The following is a 16,488-nucleotide window of genomic DNA, read 5'->3' on the forward strand; positions in this document are numbered from 1 at the left end:
AGTTGCCAGTGTCGTTACCATTGAAAGTTGTACTTGTGTCTTTATCTTCATTCATTCATAAAACATCCCTTGATCCCTGACTCTGAGCCAGGCAGGGTAGCAGGTGTGGGGAGACACAAAGATGGATCAGAGCACGTTTTCTGTGCTTACGGAGTTCAGAGCTTAGCGCTTTGTATTTATCACAGCAGAATGGAAGTCCTTCTCTGCAGTAGAGGTTAAAAAATAATCAAATTTGGTGGCATTTACTTTAAATAATGTGTCAACTTTATTATAGGTTTTTTCTTTTTTCCCCTAACTGTAACCTGTAGCACAGATAGATTGGATTAAAAGCTAGGTATCAGCCAGAGACAGATTTGGAGCATATATAGGGAGATATGACTTAGCCAGTCTCTGTATCTCTTTTTTTTCCACCTCTCAAATTGAGTGCATCAAATATTATATATTTTCGTCTCTGAGTGCAGTGATAATATTATAAGTTTAGACAGCTGGCTGGGGTACCACCCGTGGTTCTTTCTATGGATGAATGTAAATGGATTGGGTATTGTTATTTCTACTTAAAAGCAGAAGTTTTGGAATCAGTTTCTGATATTTGAATCAGAAGTGGTAAACATAAATTCTCACTGAATTCTGAGATTTCTTATCTCTGCTCTCTCTCTTGACAGGGCCCTATCTCTGCTGGATGATAAGGGGTAAGATACTAGAACAACTGACTCTTCCAATAATTGTGCTTAGGAAAGGTAGTAATGCAACAGAGATTTTCTTAAGGCCGCCTTCTCATGTGTAAAGTAATTGAGATGTCTACTGTGAATATATCTTTGGTTAATATGCAATGTAAAAATAAAAAACCCTACTTAGATCATGATATTTCTTCTCAATTTAAAATGAAAAGAGTATTTTTCTTGATTTCTAACATCCCAAAACACTATTTCTTCATCTTCCTTAACAATGACCGCTTTTCAGCAATGGTTGTTAGGTAGATGTATTTGAATAACTAAGAGAGTAGTGTCAGAGAGAAAAGGAAAGCAACTGAAGAAAACGGAGTGTTTAGACGGGTGGGATTGGTTTACTGTACCCAGGGCCTAAAACAGCGTCACTGGGTCTCCTCCTTTCTCTCCATCTCTTCCATGGAATCTGCTGTGGATTGAATTATGTACCCCCTTCCTCCCCCCACCAATTCATATATTGAAACCATAATCCCCCCATGTGACTGTGTTTGGGGATAGGGCCTTTAAGGAGGTAATTAAAGTTAAATGAGGTCGTAAAGGTGGGGCCCTAATCCAACGGGACTGGCGTTCTTATAAGAAGAGATGCCGTGAGTGTGTGCATACAGAGGGAGGTGAGGACGCAGCAAGAAGGCGTCCATCTGCAAGCCAAGTGGACAGGCCTCACCGGAGCCAACCTGCCGGCACCTTGACCTTGACTTGCAGCCTCCAAAACTGTGAGAAAACACATTTCTATTGTTTGAGCCACCCAGTCTGTGCTATTATGTTATGGCAGCCCAAGCAGAATAATACAAGACTTTTCCACGTATTGAATATGGTGGCCCAAGATTCATGGTCTCAGTGTATCAGCCTCTAGGACAAAAGAGTGTCTTCCCATATAGTTCTGACAAAAATCCCAGGGCATCTCAGTCTGGCCAGGTTTGAGGACTGAGTTCTACCTTTCCCACCATAGAAACCCAGCAACATTATTGAGTGGGGGAGGGGTAAGTCTCTAAAAAAGGGAACAAAACAGTGTAAACACCACTCCCAACGAGCTAGAGCGGGAGAAAAACGATGACAGTTTGCAGAGGAGGGACTGACAGTTGGAGGCTCTGACTTTCCAGTCAGGAGGCGTGCTTGATTTAACAGGCCCTGAGAAATACTTGAGAAAAGCAATGATTTCACTCAAACGAAACTGGGGGCAAGACTGAGAAGCTTTGGATGGTGGTGTGTGTGATCAATCAGATTTCTTCCAGACTCCTCTGTGGCCCAGGGACCCTGAAACCCAATGTTCTCTATATGACTAAATGAGCAGGTGTTGAAAAGGAAGTAATAAGTCAGATTCACTTTATGATTAATGTGATATAAATACTATAAATATTTCCTAGGAACTAGTAAGTAGGGAAGAAATGTTGAGTCTTTTAGACCTAAAACAGCAAAGTTGTCTGTATTCACCTTGAGGTCTTCCGGGCTCATTATAAAAGGAATCTCTCCTTCCGGCAGAGCTTGTCTGTTGCCATGGCAACCAAGCTCACACAAGGAAGATGGGGGGATAAGCTCCTGGGGAGAATGCAAAAGTGTACCTCTGGTCACTGGTGAGCCTGATGCTGGAAGATGTTCCTTGCAGTTCACTCATCAGCTCTGTGTGCAGTAGATGAGGCAAGCTGACTAGGAGGCAAAAGAACTTCCATCCAAGAGTAGCTCTCTGAGTCCTCATGGTTCTGGGCCCTCTCTCCAGCCCAGGAAGGGGAGCTGAGTCAGGCGAAAACGGGGGTGGTCTGAGGGCCCCTCAGCAGCAGCACCTGCTTATTGTTCTGCACTGTTTTACTGTAGCGTCCATGGGAATCAGTACTGGGGAGGGGAGACAGAAAGAAAACAGACCCAAGGGCAGACTGCAGTAAAGCTGAACCAAGATGTGGTGTCAATAGCAGATGAGAAGTGGACTCTGGAGTCAAATGTAAGCAAGGAATTCAGTCAACAGGGTCTGTGTTGAACACAGAAAGATGACTCGAAGAACTTTGAATACCACAACTGGATGGTGAGGGGAGGCATCAGGTAGGGTAGGATGTGATGGAGCAGGCAACGTGAAGCAAATTTAAAAGCAAACTTGCCGTAGGCAGACAGTGAAATTTTCCCAAGGTACCTTTAACTCTAGGATCTACTATTTGACTTCTTTTCCAGTGCCTTCCACCCAGCGCTGGCTACCCAGCACAGTCTCCCCACTAATCATATCTAGATTGCACTTGCCTGTCGTTCACTTGTAGTCCTCCAGAGCGGGTAATGCTAATGAAGGTATTAGTTACCTAATCTATGTTCCTGAGGAAGCGTTAGAACATATTTTCCCATAGAGAACACACTCGTAATTTAACAATAATTTTTCTTAGATACTAACCTGAAGGATTGATGTTGCATGGGTTTTCAGTCAAAAAGATTTGAGTGCAAATCCTAGTTCTGTCATTGATTAGTTGAGTGGACTTTAAGTAAACTACTTAGCTTCTTTGACCCTCTGAACAGAGGGGCTGAGTAAAATCGTGGTCACACACGACTGACAAGGGGCTAATTTACAAAATATACAAACAACACATATAGCTTAACATCAAAAAAACAAGCAACTCAATCAAAAAAATGGGTATAAGACCTAAATAGTCATTTCTCTGAGGAAGACATCCAGATGGCCAACAGGTACATAAAAAGATGCTCAATATTGCTAATTATTAGAGAAATGCAAATCAAAACTACAATAAGGCATCATCTCACACCAGTCAGAATGGCCATCATTAAAAAAGTCTACAAATGATAAATGCTGAAGAGGGTGTGGAGAAAAAGGAACCTTCCTATACTGTTGATAGGAATGTAAATTGTTGCAGCCACTATGGAGGACAGTATGGAAGTTCCTTAAAAATTAAAAATAGACTTACAATATGATCTAGCAATCCCACTCCTGGGCATATGCCTGGAGAAAGCTTCGAAAAGACACATGCACCCTAATGTTCATAGCAGCACAATTTACAATAGCCAAGACATGGAAATAGCCTTAATATCTATCAACAGATGACTGGATAAAGAAGATGTGGTATACATATACAATGGAATATTACTCAGCCATAAAAAAGAATGAAATAATGCCACTTGCAGCAACATGGATGGACCTAGAGATGATCATATTAAGTGAAGTAAGGCAGGCAGAATAAGACAAATATCATATGGTATCACTTATATGTGGAATCTAAAAAAATGATACAAATTTTATTTACAAACTAAAAGTAGATTCACAGACATAGAAAACAAACTATGGTTACCAAAGGGGAAAGGGGTTGGGGGAGGGATACATTAGGAGTTTTGGATTAACATATACACACTACTATATATAAAATAGATAAACAACAAGCACCTACTACTGTATAGCACAGGGAACTATACTCAATGTCTTATAATAACCTATAATGGAAAAGAATCTGAAAATATATGTACATATATTATGTACATGTATAACTGAATTGCTTTGCTATACACCTGAAACTAACGTTGTAAATAAACTACACTTCACTAAAAAATAAAAATAAATAAGTAAATCATGGTGGCAGAGTGGTCATGAGAACGTGATGATGCCATGCACTTAAGACACGAAGCACAGGGCCCAGCACAAGGGCACTTGTGCTCCAAACAAATGTCAACAAATGTCCCCTCCCTCCCCCTTTCTTTCTTTCTAGCATGGACTTTGGAGGCTGGGTTGGGGAAAGTGGGTAGAGAGGAAGGTGAGCTGTAACTTCATACTGCAGTGGTTTCTCTGTGGATCCTGAGTTTTTCTTGAGCCAAAGAATCAGACTAAGAAAAATGAAGGAAGAGGAAGCTCAGGAGGGAGACGACAGTTAAAGTGGATTTGTATGAGGAAGCGAAGAAAGGGTGAAGTGGTGGGGGCAGGAGGAGCAGAGGCTGTGTGTGCATGTGTGTGTGTGTGTGTGTGTGTGTGAAGGTGAGTGTGTGCTCCCACGAAGAATGCAGGTGAAAGCAATCAACATAGAGCTGGGCTCTTGGCCATGTGAAGACGATTTCCTTTCTGTTCTTCTGCCCTCTTTAGCTCCCACCATCCTTCTCACTCCCTTCCAACCCCGTTCCAGAGCCTGGGTTTCCACCCTTCCTGTCCACACATGGACAAACAGATGCACAATGGTTTCAAGAGGAGCTGACATGAGAGAATTTGGTTCTACCAGCCCTGTCTCCCAGCTAACTCCTCTCCCGACAACTCGACCCACGCGGGAGTGGGCGCCTGGCGAGAAGCCCTTTCCCCTCCCGCTCCCGCTCCCGCTCAGCTCCCTGGCTCTGAGCCGTGCGCCAGCCTCACCAAGTTTCTCTTGTCTTACTTAGGGCCTTGGGTTCTGTGTTCTTGGGCCCAGGTTTCTGGTCAGTGCTCTTCTAGCCTCAAGGAGCAGAACCTCCCTTCAAATAGCTCGAGTTAGGATGGGAGTTTATTAAAAATAAATAGAGGAATTCCTAGAACCTGAGGACATAAAGTTTGGCAGGACATCATAGGAAATGGGAACTTAGAACTGCCCTTTGACGTTGCTTTGAGGATTGAATGGAACAAAGTCAATACTGTACTCAGACCTTGACACAAAGTCAGACTTTAACTAATGTTCTATAATCATTGTTACTAATATTGTTATATTTACATATCTTTATATATAGCATATATAACATATACATTATACACATGTGTGTGTTGTGGAAGAACTGAAGGACAAACGTGGGAAGTTGGATTTGATATGAGAGAATGTGTTTTTTTTTTTGCTGATGACGCTCCCTGAGAAGAGAAGTGGTTCATTGAATGATATTTACAGAAGGTGAATTCTGGCATCTGGGGCCAGAGTGGTCTAGTGAGCAGAGATTTTTACTGAATAACCCAGTAGTCCAAGGGCAACTAGAGAATTTAAGAAGCACATACTCCAAAGGCTAAGACTTCATCTGCCAAAGGAGAGACTGACCAAAATCGCTGCAAAAGTGAGGAAAAATCTGGCTTCATGATACAGGGTTTGAAGAGTTTGATTAATAATCACTATGGCCTTACATTATGGGGACTATTAAGAAAATCTAAATTGGCTTCCTGAATTCTCAGTGTAGGAAGCACTTTTTGTACCACTTTGAGCCTCCTCTCAAGTTAAAGGAATTTATTTTAAAACTGTTTAGATCCTATAGCAAAGGGTCGCCATGGTCTCTTTTATACCCGTTACCCTGGAGTGTCAATTCCATTGTGTTATAATAACTGGTTTGATTTTAATACATAAAAGGAGGCTCCGTCACTGGAATACAGCATCAGGATTCCAGTTTTTAAAAAGAAAACCGTAGGTTGGTAGGGATAAGGGATTCAGCAGGAAGAACTTGACGACTGTTTACTCCAAATATAAATCTTAATAGGGAGGACAGAAAATATGAAATGTGTATCCAAACTCTAAGAGAATGAAGTATGGTGTAAGGAATCAAAAATCTACTACAATGGTCACATACTGAATTGAAGCCTCCACCAGCCTGGGTCCCCACAGGATTAGAATGAGCAGCGCCCCCTGCAGAAAGAAAGCAGTGTGAAATAAATGGTTAAATTATTTATTAAGTTATTCTTAAACTGTTAATAAGTTAAGTTATTCAGTGAGAAATAAACTGTTAAGATAGCCACTGAGACTGCGTGTGTTACCACTGCGTGACTTAGCCTGCTCTGACTGCCCTGACTATCAGCACTGGCTTTGGACACTCACCTCCCCAGGATTTCACTTTTTTAGGGCTCTGGGCTGATTTCATGTCAGCTGACCATACATTTCAAATAATAAATGTAACTCAGGACTTTTGCTATTTCATTTGGGACAATTGCTCAGGGTGTCAGTGTCAGAAACGGAAGTTTAGAACCGGGTAATTTTATTTCATTTTTGGAGTGGGGGCGGTGGGGGGACATAGAGGTTTGTCTTTCTTTGGCATTTGACTGAAATAGAAAATTCATCTGAAGTTACCCTAGATACAGCTCATTGGTTTAACATGTAGAATAAGAAGGTAAAGATAAAGGGTTTCATCCGGTTTACTTTGCTTTAGTCTATGTTTAAAGTTTGCACTTGAATCTGCCTCATCATGGAATTATAGTACCTCATTTTTTTAAAGCTTCAAGATATAATTCATGCATTTAGAGTATAAAATTCAACTGTTTCTAGTAGGTTCACAGATAGGTGCTTCCATCACCACAGTCAATTACAGAACATATTCATCACCTTAAAAAGGAGGTTCAGACCCTTTCGCTCTTACTCCTCTGCGCCCCCATCTAGAAGGAGTTGGTGGGATGATCTGGTCATATATGCCTTCTCTCCAAGGAAGAGTAAAATTAGAATTTTCTGTCTTAGTAAAGCCCTCTGTTGCAAGAAACATAAAGAGAACGATCTGGACCTTTGCCCGTGTGATTCCTTCTGCACCAGCTTCTTTTCTCAGGCAGCTGAGGACCTGATCTGCAGAGAAGCCTTCTTGAGACGCTCATGTCTGCTGGACTCCTGCCTCATCTCCACTCTTGGTCTGTTTTCTTCACAGCCCATATTGTATTAGTTTTTGTTTCAACTGAACTTGATTGATGTGTGATTTGAATACAATAAAATGTGCCATTTTAAGCATGCTATTCAATGAGTTTTGACAACTGTACATGCCTAGTGATCACAACCCCAATCAAAACCCATGACACACATTCCATCACCCCCCAAATTCCCCCCTGCTCTTCCAGATTCAACTGTCTCCACCTCAACTCCAGACAATGCATTGTTTTGTCTGTTCTCAAATTTCATAACAATTATGATATAAATTGTTTGCTTATCTATTTCTTTTCTGTTTCTACTACTAGACATTTTTTAACCATGATATTCTAACACAGTGTCTAGCACAGGGCCAGGCAGTGTCAGAATGAATAAATCCCAAATCATTCTACTTAGCAGATTTAACTTTAAAAATTGAAGCATCTAAATATTTGACGTTAACAGCAAGGATTTTATTGTGAAGGTTAATAAACAGGAGTCTCTTATTCATCTCTTTTGCTTTCTCACCCTCCCTGTCCTCACCTTTTTCTTTACAACAATGGCAATGGTAGCCTTGAATGCTATGACAGGAGTCACATTCATTTGCCTTTGGGCAAAATGTGTTATCATTTTGAATGAACAGGTAGGGATAGTCTCATTCATTTGTTTTGTAACTTTCAGCTTTGAGCTTCCAACTTCCTTGCTGAAGACGTTTTTAAGGGCATCTTGCAAATCCATGCCTTTAATAACAAGATATGAGATCCACTCAAACCATATCTCTTCTTCTGAAAATACGCGCGAAATGTGTGCTCTACCAGCACTAGCACAGTCGGTCTGCTAACTTTTGACAAAATATTTCTCTTGCTGTAATGGAATCAAACCTCAAATCACATACCTGTGAACTGGCCTCTCTCATTCAGGCATCGGGGAGGAAGAGGGCACGTTCAGCATCTCTGGCTTCTAGATGGAAGAGCTGAGGTACAGAGACCCCTCCACGGGCTGCTTTTTCTTGCTTCCCTTGCATGCATACATTTCCGGTTTGGCAGTGTGCGCATCCCCCTTCAGCCCAAGTTCTAAATCTCTTTCTCTCACTATCTAGGACACATGAGAATTAACCTACTCATGTAGATTACAGGGCCCCAGCCCTCATTAACCTTAATATTGAAAGAAATACAGCTTTTGCGGTAGGAGAAGCGGAAATGCCCTTTCACTCAACACAATTAGCGACGCTGGTGTGCGGGAGGAGGTGGGCTTCTGAGGAGGGACTTCATCCAATACAAACGTTCGCTTCCAATCGTGACAATTTCACATGGGTGGTATTCGTGGATTTGTGGGCCCCTTCATACAGCACTGTAAAATTGCATCCCTAAGTTTATTTTAGAGTAGATCAAGGTGCTGTCTATTTTGTGTTTTCCTGACATCCTTTGAATTAATGACTTCGTCCTGAAATTCTCGCCTTCCTTCCCTGTGGGTACTCGATGGCTACTTGCTGAAGGACTGAACAGCTGGTACCGCTTTCTTAAATACTGTAGTTGAACGTACCCTTGACCTCCTCTTTTCCAGACATCAGGTGCCCTGCCTGCCCCCTGCTTGCCGGGCCTGACCTTTGCTTTAATGGGATTTAAGTGCTGAGCAAATCTCAGCCATGTCCTCATCCCTCCTCTTTGGAAGATGTTGCTTTTGCCAATGACATGGAGTTTGGGGGCGGTGGGGACAGTTAGCATTCGGGGATGGAACAGCGGGGAGAGGGGACAGGATATAAATTCATAACCTGGGCAAGCCAGAGGAATGCTGAGGACTGGCTTGAACCTCAAAGGAGGCAAAACCAGGAGACAGGTGGGAAGAAAAGCTGCTCAGAGCAGCCCAGGCCATGACCTCTGGCTGGCACTGCAATTTCTAGAGGCAAATAAACCTGTGTAAGAGAAGGCGGGCAATGAGCCCAGGTGCAAAGACGTGGTAGCTTCGAAACTCTCTCATTTTGCTAAGCCCAATGACACCCCTTTGCCAAATTTCCATGACTGGTCGTTCTCTTCCATACCTCCCAAAATAGTCACTCCTCTTCTCTTGATCCAGGACAGCAGGCAAATATTTCATTGCCCACGAGAATGATCTGACACCATTTAGAACTGTGTTTTTCAAACACAGATCATGGGTCATGATCCATTAAATGAGTCTTGAATAGGTTGAGTGGGTTCAAGCTAGCATTAAAAACAAACAAACAAACAAGCAAACAAACAAAACCAAGCAGGGCAGAGAATAGAAAATACCACAGCATACTGTACGTAGTGAGGGTAAATCATGTTTTGTGGAACTCTGTTTTAGTCTCTGTGTATATGTACCAGGTTGCAAACAGAAATGTTTTTTTTTTTTTGTGGATCATGGTGAAAAAAGTTTGAAAGCCACTTGTTTACAACAGTCAACTTCCAGACAATCTTAAAAAAAAAAAAAACTTTTTTATTAGGAAAAATTTCAGAGGCACATAAAACAGCAATAATAGTAAGACAGACCCTGCGTAACATGTCCTCATCTACTTTCCAAATTGTCTTCTGTAGGGAGCACAATCCCTATTTATTCCCTTCAGTAACTTATTTTTATTCCTTTTCTCCATCCTACCAAGTGCAGGGGAGGTTTCAGGCAGAATTTAAGTAATCCCTCCTGATGGTTTGAGTTGTGAATGTTTCAGGTCAATTGGGAGCCTTCCTGAGAAGCTACAGGAAACCACTAGGAAAAAGTTTGGAAGAAAAACTGAAGCAGACCTCACAAAGGCTACTTGCACCCAAACCTCTGTGCCGTTTCTGGAAGAGACAGTCATATCATCTGGTTTAGTTCAAAGCTCCCCTTTTAGCCTTCTCCCCTTACAGAATAGAGAAAGGTACAGCTGGGTGGGACCTGAGAACACTTAGTCCAACTGTTTCGTTTTACAGATGAAGAACTGAACTCTACGCGTGGAAACTGGGTTCCCCAAGACAGCGTCTCATCTAACGCCCCTCACAGCCCCCACCTAATGCCAGGATCTATGTTTATTTCAAACACAATGAAAGTTTTTTTGTGCTCATCCTCAACCCCCTCCTCTGTTTCTCCTCCAGTCTCCTGAAATTGGTGCCTGTTTTTCTAATCCATGAGTCTTGTGTTTTTTATACATTTATCAACCACCCATAGATCTACTAAATACCGAGGTAGAAAACATAGGCTATTGTTTCCTGTGTTTAATGATTATGCAAATAGAGTCATAGTACAGTTAGTTTTTGGGACCTATCCTTACTGATATATGGAGATCAACTTCATTCATTGTTCACTTCTAGGTATTATGCCACCAAATGAATAAATCACATTTCAATACTTCTATCATTGAATTTTGTGTTTTTCATTTACTATGATTTTTTCTTTTGCTTGTTGTGTTTCCTTTTCTCACTTCACTGACAGTTGTGGACTGAATGTTTGTATCCTCCCCAAATTCATACGTTGAAGCCCTAAACTTCAATGTGATGGCGTTTGGGCCTTTGTGAGTAATTAGAGTCAGAGGAGACCATGCAGGTGGGGCCCTCATGGTGGAATTAGTGCCCTTATAAGACGAGACACCAGAGAGCTTTCGTTATCTCTTCCTCCCCCGAGGACACAGCAAGAAGGTGGCCACGTGCTGTTCTGGAACGAGCCCTCACTAGGAATCAGCTGGCATCTTGATCTTGGACTTCCGAGAACTGTGAGAAAATAAATCTCTGTTGTTTAAGCCACCCAGTCTATAGTATTTTGTTATGGCAGTTTGAGCAGACTAAGATGCTGCCTTCTACTGAGTTGATGTTTGTCTCTGCTAGGTTTTTTCCTCTACTAGTCTGGAAGTTTTACATTCCATTTCTATTCTTTGTTCATTTGCTCTAAAACTTTTAGTACGCATTTAACTAAACACAATCTGAAGTTAATTTCTGGTGGGGAGGGTGTAGCACAAGTGGTAGAGCGCACGCACGAGGTCCTGGGTTCAATCCCCAGTGCCTCCTCTAAAAATAAATAAACCTTATTACCTCCCCCTGCCGAAAAAAAAAAAAAAGAAATAAAAAACAAAGTTAATTTCTATGCCTCTCCTGTTACGGTTGCCTTGTTTTTAATCCCCATTCTGCCCACATTAAGTATTTACAGTAGATACTTACTTTTATCAACAAGAGTAAGTTTTTTCATAATTTTTTCTCACTCCCCACTCTGGGTTTAACTTCTGCCTTGAGTGATAGTTCTTTGTAATTCTTTCAGTGCAGATCTGTGCATGGGAAACCCTTTCATTCTCTGTCTTAAAATATATTTTACTCCCCCTCCTTAATACAGTTGGGTATATAGGCATAGAAAAATAACTGCAAAGCTGTGCTTAGATCTGAATGGAAAAGCTACTAGTAGTTTTCTTTAGTTACTTGCATATTCTAATTTTTCTATGCTGCCTATTATTTGTGTAATCTCTCAAAAGTTAAAAAAAATACACAACAAAATGCAGTGAGACATGAAATACTTTGATCCCTGGCTTATCAAATCAATGCCAAATCTTCATGTATTCTGATCAGGTTTCTGCAAGATTTTCTCCAGGAGAACCACTGCAGGTGATACTGTTGCCATGGCACCATACGAGTAGTCCCCTTAGATATTAAAATGAAGGAGTCACATCATTCTGGACTCAGGTCTCAGCTGCTCTGGGCTGCATTTATTTGCACAACTTCAATGTAAAGGCGCCTTTAATCTTGCTTTCTACTTGAAAGTAGAAATTCGTCTTTGCAGTGATGGAATGGAATGTCTGTCTTCATGCAAGACTTGAAGCTGGAGTGTGGAAGAATCATAGCTGGCACCCACTGTACCTAGGAAGTGTGGCTCCAACCCCTCTCTGCTTTGAAAGCAGATTTTTTTTCTTGATGCAAATGATGCTCCAGTTGGCGTTGAGAGCAGCATCTGTGCAGGAGATGGAAATTCAGAGAGCACAATCCAGGTCCCCTCCAAAGTCACCAAATTTCAAAGGACAGCAGTGAAAATTAGATTTCTGGAGAAACAGAGAGAGATCACAGGCAGTGACATTGCACTAACATCATTTTTCCAGCTGCTCTGGGAGCTGGTCAGCTGGAGAAATCTGAATTCCTTTCATATAGAACTTCAGTTAGTCAATTAGTCCACACTGCTATTTTATTTTTAGCAGATTATGTTTGGATTCTTGTTTTCTCTTGGGTTTAGGTTTTTTTTTTAAATGTTCTTTTTTCCTGGCTTCTATCACCCTGCATCCTGCAGATTAAATAGGCTCCAAATTAGCTTCTCCTCATATTTGTAGTCAGTAGGTTTATTAAAAAAAAAAAAAAAAAAACCAACCCATTTAGGAAAATGCACCTCCAAACTGGCCATGAAAGACTCAACAGAATGCAGATGTTTGACCTGGTATTCAATATAGATGCTTTGTTTTTAGAATTCCCTTAATAGAGAACACTGATGAATGCTTCAGCATGAAAAATAAAATTGTGGGACCTCCACATTCTGGAGGACTACATGCATTAAATCTCATTCCCTTCAGAAATCTCACTAATAAGATAGTAAAGGGATTTTTAAGAAGACATAATATGTAAAGGCAAAGAGAATAGAAAAGTGAAAAGCAGATGGACAGGTGATAATAACTAAGAAGGCAGCAATGGAAAAAGCTGAGCAGCAACTGTCTTATTCAGCAGAAACCCACCCCTGCTCCCCGGTAAAGGTTTAGGAACTGGGAATGGAGAGAAGATAAGAATGTAGCTAAAATCAGGATGATTGTTTAAAAGTCTATTTAAGAAAAAAATTAAAGTTCTATGTTTCCTTTCCTGTTCCACACAGCCAAGTCACTGCCTTTCCTTCACCCTGGCAGAAAACCGGATGTTTAGCCTCTAGAGAGAGTCTCTGGATTGGGGGAGTAATGGCCAGAGCTGATGGTGGGGAGATGATATTGTCAATGGAGTGCCTACGTGACCTCTGCCCACTGACAGTTGAAACCACCAGCCCACTACTCCTGACTTTCAGGATGTTGGAAGACAGGGCTGTACACACCAGGCAGGAGACTGGTAGACTCTTGTCTGCAGAATCTGAGCAGCCCAAAAGAAAGATTAAAAAAAAAAAAAAATCAGGGATTTCCTAACTAACTGACCCAAGGAGACACTCTACACCAGGATTCTCAGCCGAAACTACTGACATCTGGGGCAGGCTAACTCTTTGCTGTGGGGGCTGCCTTGCACATTGCAGGACATTTAGCAGCATCCCTGGCCTCTATCCATCAGATGCCTGTAGCACTGCCCCACATGGTAGCCCGCGGTCAGCAGGCCCCCTTCACTTGAGTTTCCAATCAGTTTCTTAGGGCTTCATTCACTCTCAAATGTGAGCTGACACCCAAAAGTCAGAAGACGCCCAAAGAAGAAAGCCTCTAATGTGAAATAGGGAGATCAAAATAAACTTTAAGACAAAGTTAAGGAAAAGACAGATTATGCAGGGAGAAGAAAACCTCAAAAATTCTAATTATTATCCCGAGAGAGAGAAAAGGAAGTGCAAAAGAACTCTTGCAAATTAAAAATATGATTATAGAAATGTTTAAAATGCAATAAAAAGAATACCAAAAAAAAGTTGAGGAAATCTCCTGGAAAGCAGAGCAAGGAGATGGAGATTTAAAGAGGAAGCTAGGTGGGGGAGGGTATAGCTCAGTGGCAGAGTGCATGCCTAGCATGCATGTGGTCCTTGGTTCAATCCCCAGCACTGCCATCAACAAAAAACATAGATAAATAAACCTTATTACCTCCCCCACCAAAAAAGTTTTAATTCTTTTTTTTAAAAAGAGGGAGAAAAATAGATAAACAACAAGGTCTTACCGTGTAGCACAGGGAGTTATATTCAATAGCTTGTAATAACCTATTATGGAAAAGAATATGTATGACTGAATCACTATGCTGTACACCAGAAACTAACACAACATTGTAAATCAACTCTACTTCAATTTTTTAAAAAAAGAAAGAAGAAGATAAAAATTAGAGAGCAAGTCTAGAAAGACAAATATCCAAGTGATAAATTCTAACAGGAGAGGATAAAACAAATGGGGGTGAGGGTCAGAAGGAAATCATCAACAAAATAATTCAAGAACTGTTCCCACAACTGGGATGCGTGAATTTGTAGACTTGAGAGGACCCTCTGGGTATCTGGCACAGTCGATGATAAAAGATCTACATTAAGGCAAACTATTGTGAGATTTCAGAATACTAGGGTCAAAAAGAAGATCTGCAAAAGCTTCTAAAGAAAAAGTTGCATACCTTGTTCAATCAGAATAGCTTTCTACTTCTCAGATATAACACACGAAGCTATAAGACAACGGAGGAATGTCTATAAGTTCTGAAGGAAATGCTTATGTAACAGTTGATTGAAGTTAATTGCAGATGTGAGAGGCCTTTAACACTTTCCTCTTGTGGCCACTTTCTCAGAAAACTATTAGAGGAGGTGCTTCACCAAGACAAGGGAGAAAATCAGGAAAGAAGAAAACCTGGCACAAAGCATTCCACACAGGAGAGAGGAAGAGGGAATTCCCAGGATGACTGAAGGTGCATCCAGCACATCAGGTGTCCACTTCCCTGATCGGTCCAGACTGGGGGAGTCAGAATGTTCTGGATGTTCCTAAGAAAATGTAACTGAGAGAACATGATGTATTCAAATATTTTGAGAGGTAATTGAGACAAAAATAGAATTGGGGGTGGATGTAATGAGACCTTAGGAAATCAAGCAAGCAAACGAAAGTGTTCACACCAGGGAAAATACAATTTTGTACGGAAAGGAAGAAACTATGGAATTCTATATGACTAAGCTGGGAAATGTGTTTACACAGCCATAATATAAATAGTGCTTACATAGACATGAACTCTAACTAGTCCACAAAATTATAATACAGTTATTTTAGGGAGATGGTAGAACAAGAAGGGTGAAGTACGTGGTGGGGCAAAGTGATAGTGATGGAGATAAAAACTGAATCCTCTTTTTCCATCAGGAGAAGTTAGATCAGGCCAAATACTTGATCAGTTTTTGTGAGGACATGCCTGGGTGAATGTGCACAGATCCTATTTTATAGATACACGTATACATTGATCTCAGGGTTTCAGACCATTGGACCAAACAAGTACTGGCTGAAGCGTTAGATGTGTATCGTGGTTCTTGGCTTAGCCATTTCCGAGTCGTATGATCTGAGCAGGTCATGTGATCTAAGGTGTCTCAGCCGAGAACAGCACATGTGGAAGTGTGCAAATGTGGGAGAGGATGGTGCCCTGGGGAACGGCACAGAGATCTGAGTGGCTGGAGTGCAGGCAGTGTGTGGGAAGAGAACATGCCATTAAACTAAAGAGTTAAGGACAGGCCAGGTCTAAGGAACTCTCGTTAAGGGTTTGTGTACGGTCAGGCCACTCAAGATGGCTGTTCTCTTGCTCTTTGTACATCCCCCGCTTGACCAACCCCTGCTTCATCTACAGCCCACTCATATCTTTCATTTTATTTTATTTTATTTTTTTTTTTGGTGGGGGAGGTAATTAGGTTTTCTTAGTTATTTATCTTTTAATGGAGGTACTGGGGATTGATAAACCCTACTCATACGAGCATGCTTGCCCCCTGTCTCAGCTAATGATTGCTAATCCTTAGGCCAGAATAGCTCCACCTGCTAGTTTATTAAAGGCAAACATGCTGCCTTCGTGACGGTCATTAATCTGAGGGGCTGGGCAGGAGCTGCCCCAGTAGCTGGTTTCCCCGGTAACTGATGAGCCAACCTGACGTCAATCCCCCTACAAATGGTAGCCTCCATGTCCCCGAAGTAGCAAAGATTGCTGCCGTGTTCTGCCTGCTCTTTGTCATACAGAGTGCGGGTGTCGTCCCAGGACACTTTGTTTAGGGCATGTAAGATGCCCTGTCCAATACACCATTGATGCCTTCATTGCTGTCTCCGGGCTCTTTCTTCAGTCTCAAGGCTGGAAAACTACAAGGCTTGCAGGCCTGCGGGGTGCAGCCCAACAGCTTGCTAATGAGTCTGACCTACCCAGGAGGCTATGGGAACCGCTGAGGACCTGTAAGTAGGTGGGGCTGTTGCTGTAATCATATTTCCAGGAGACACACTTTGAGTGAAAGATGAACCTATCCTGTATGACCTATTCATTCATCCAAAAAGCTATATGGACTCTCACCCCATCACTACACACACACTTGACAGTGTGAACCACAACATAGTTCAAAGTAGCTTCTCTTGTACACCACTTGGAAGG

Source organism: Camelus dromedarius, chromosome 5, assembly GCF_036321535.1.
Source record: "Camelus dromedarius isolate mCamDro1 chromosome 5, mCamDro1.pat, whole genome shotgun sequence".
Classification (NCBI taxonomy): domain Eukaryota; kingdom Metazoa; phylum Chordata; class Mammalia; order Artiodactyla; family Camelidae; genus Camelus; species Camelus dromedarius.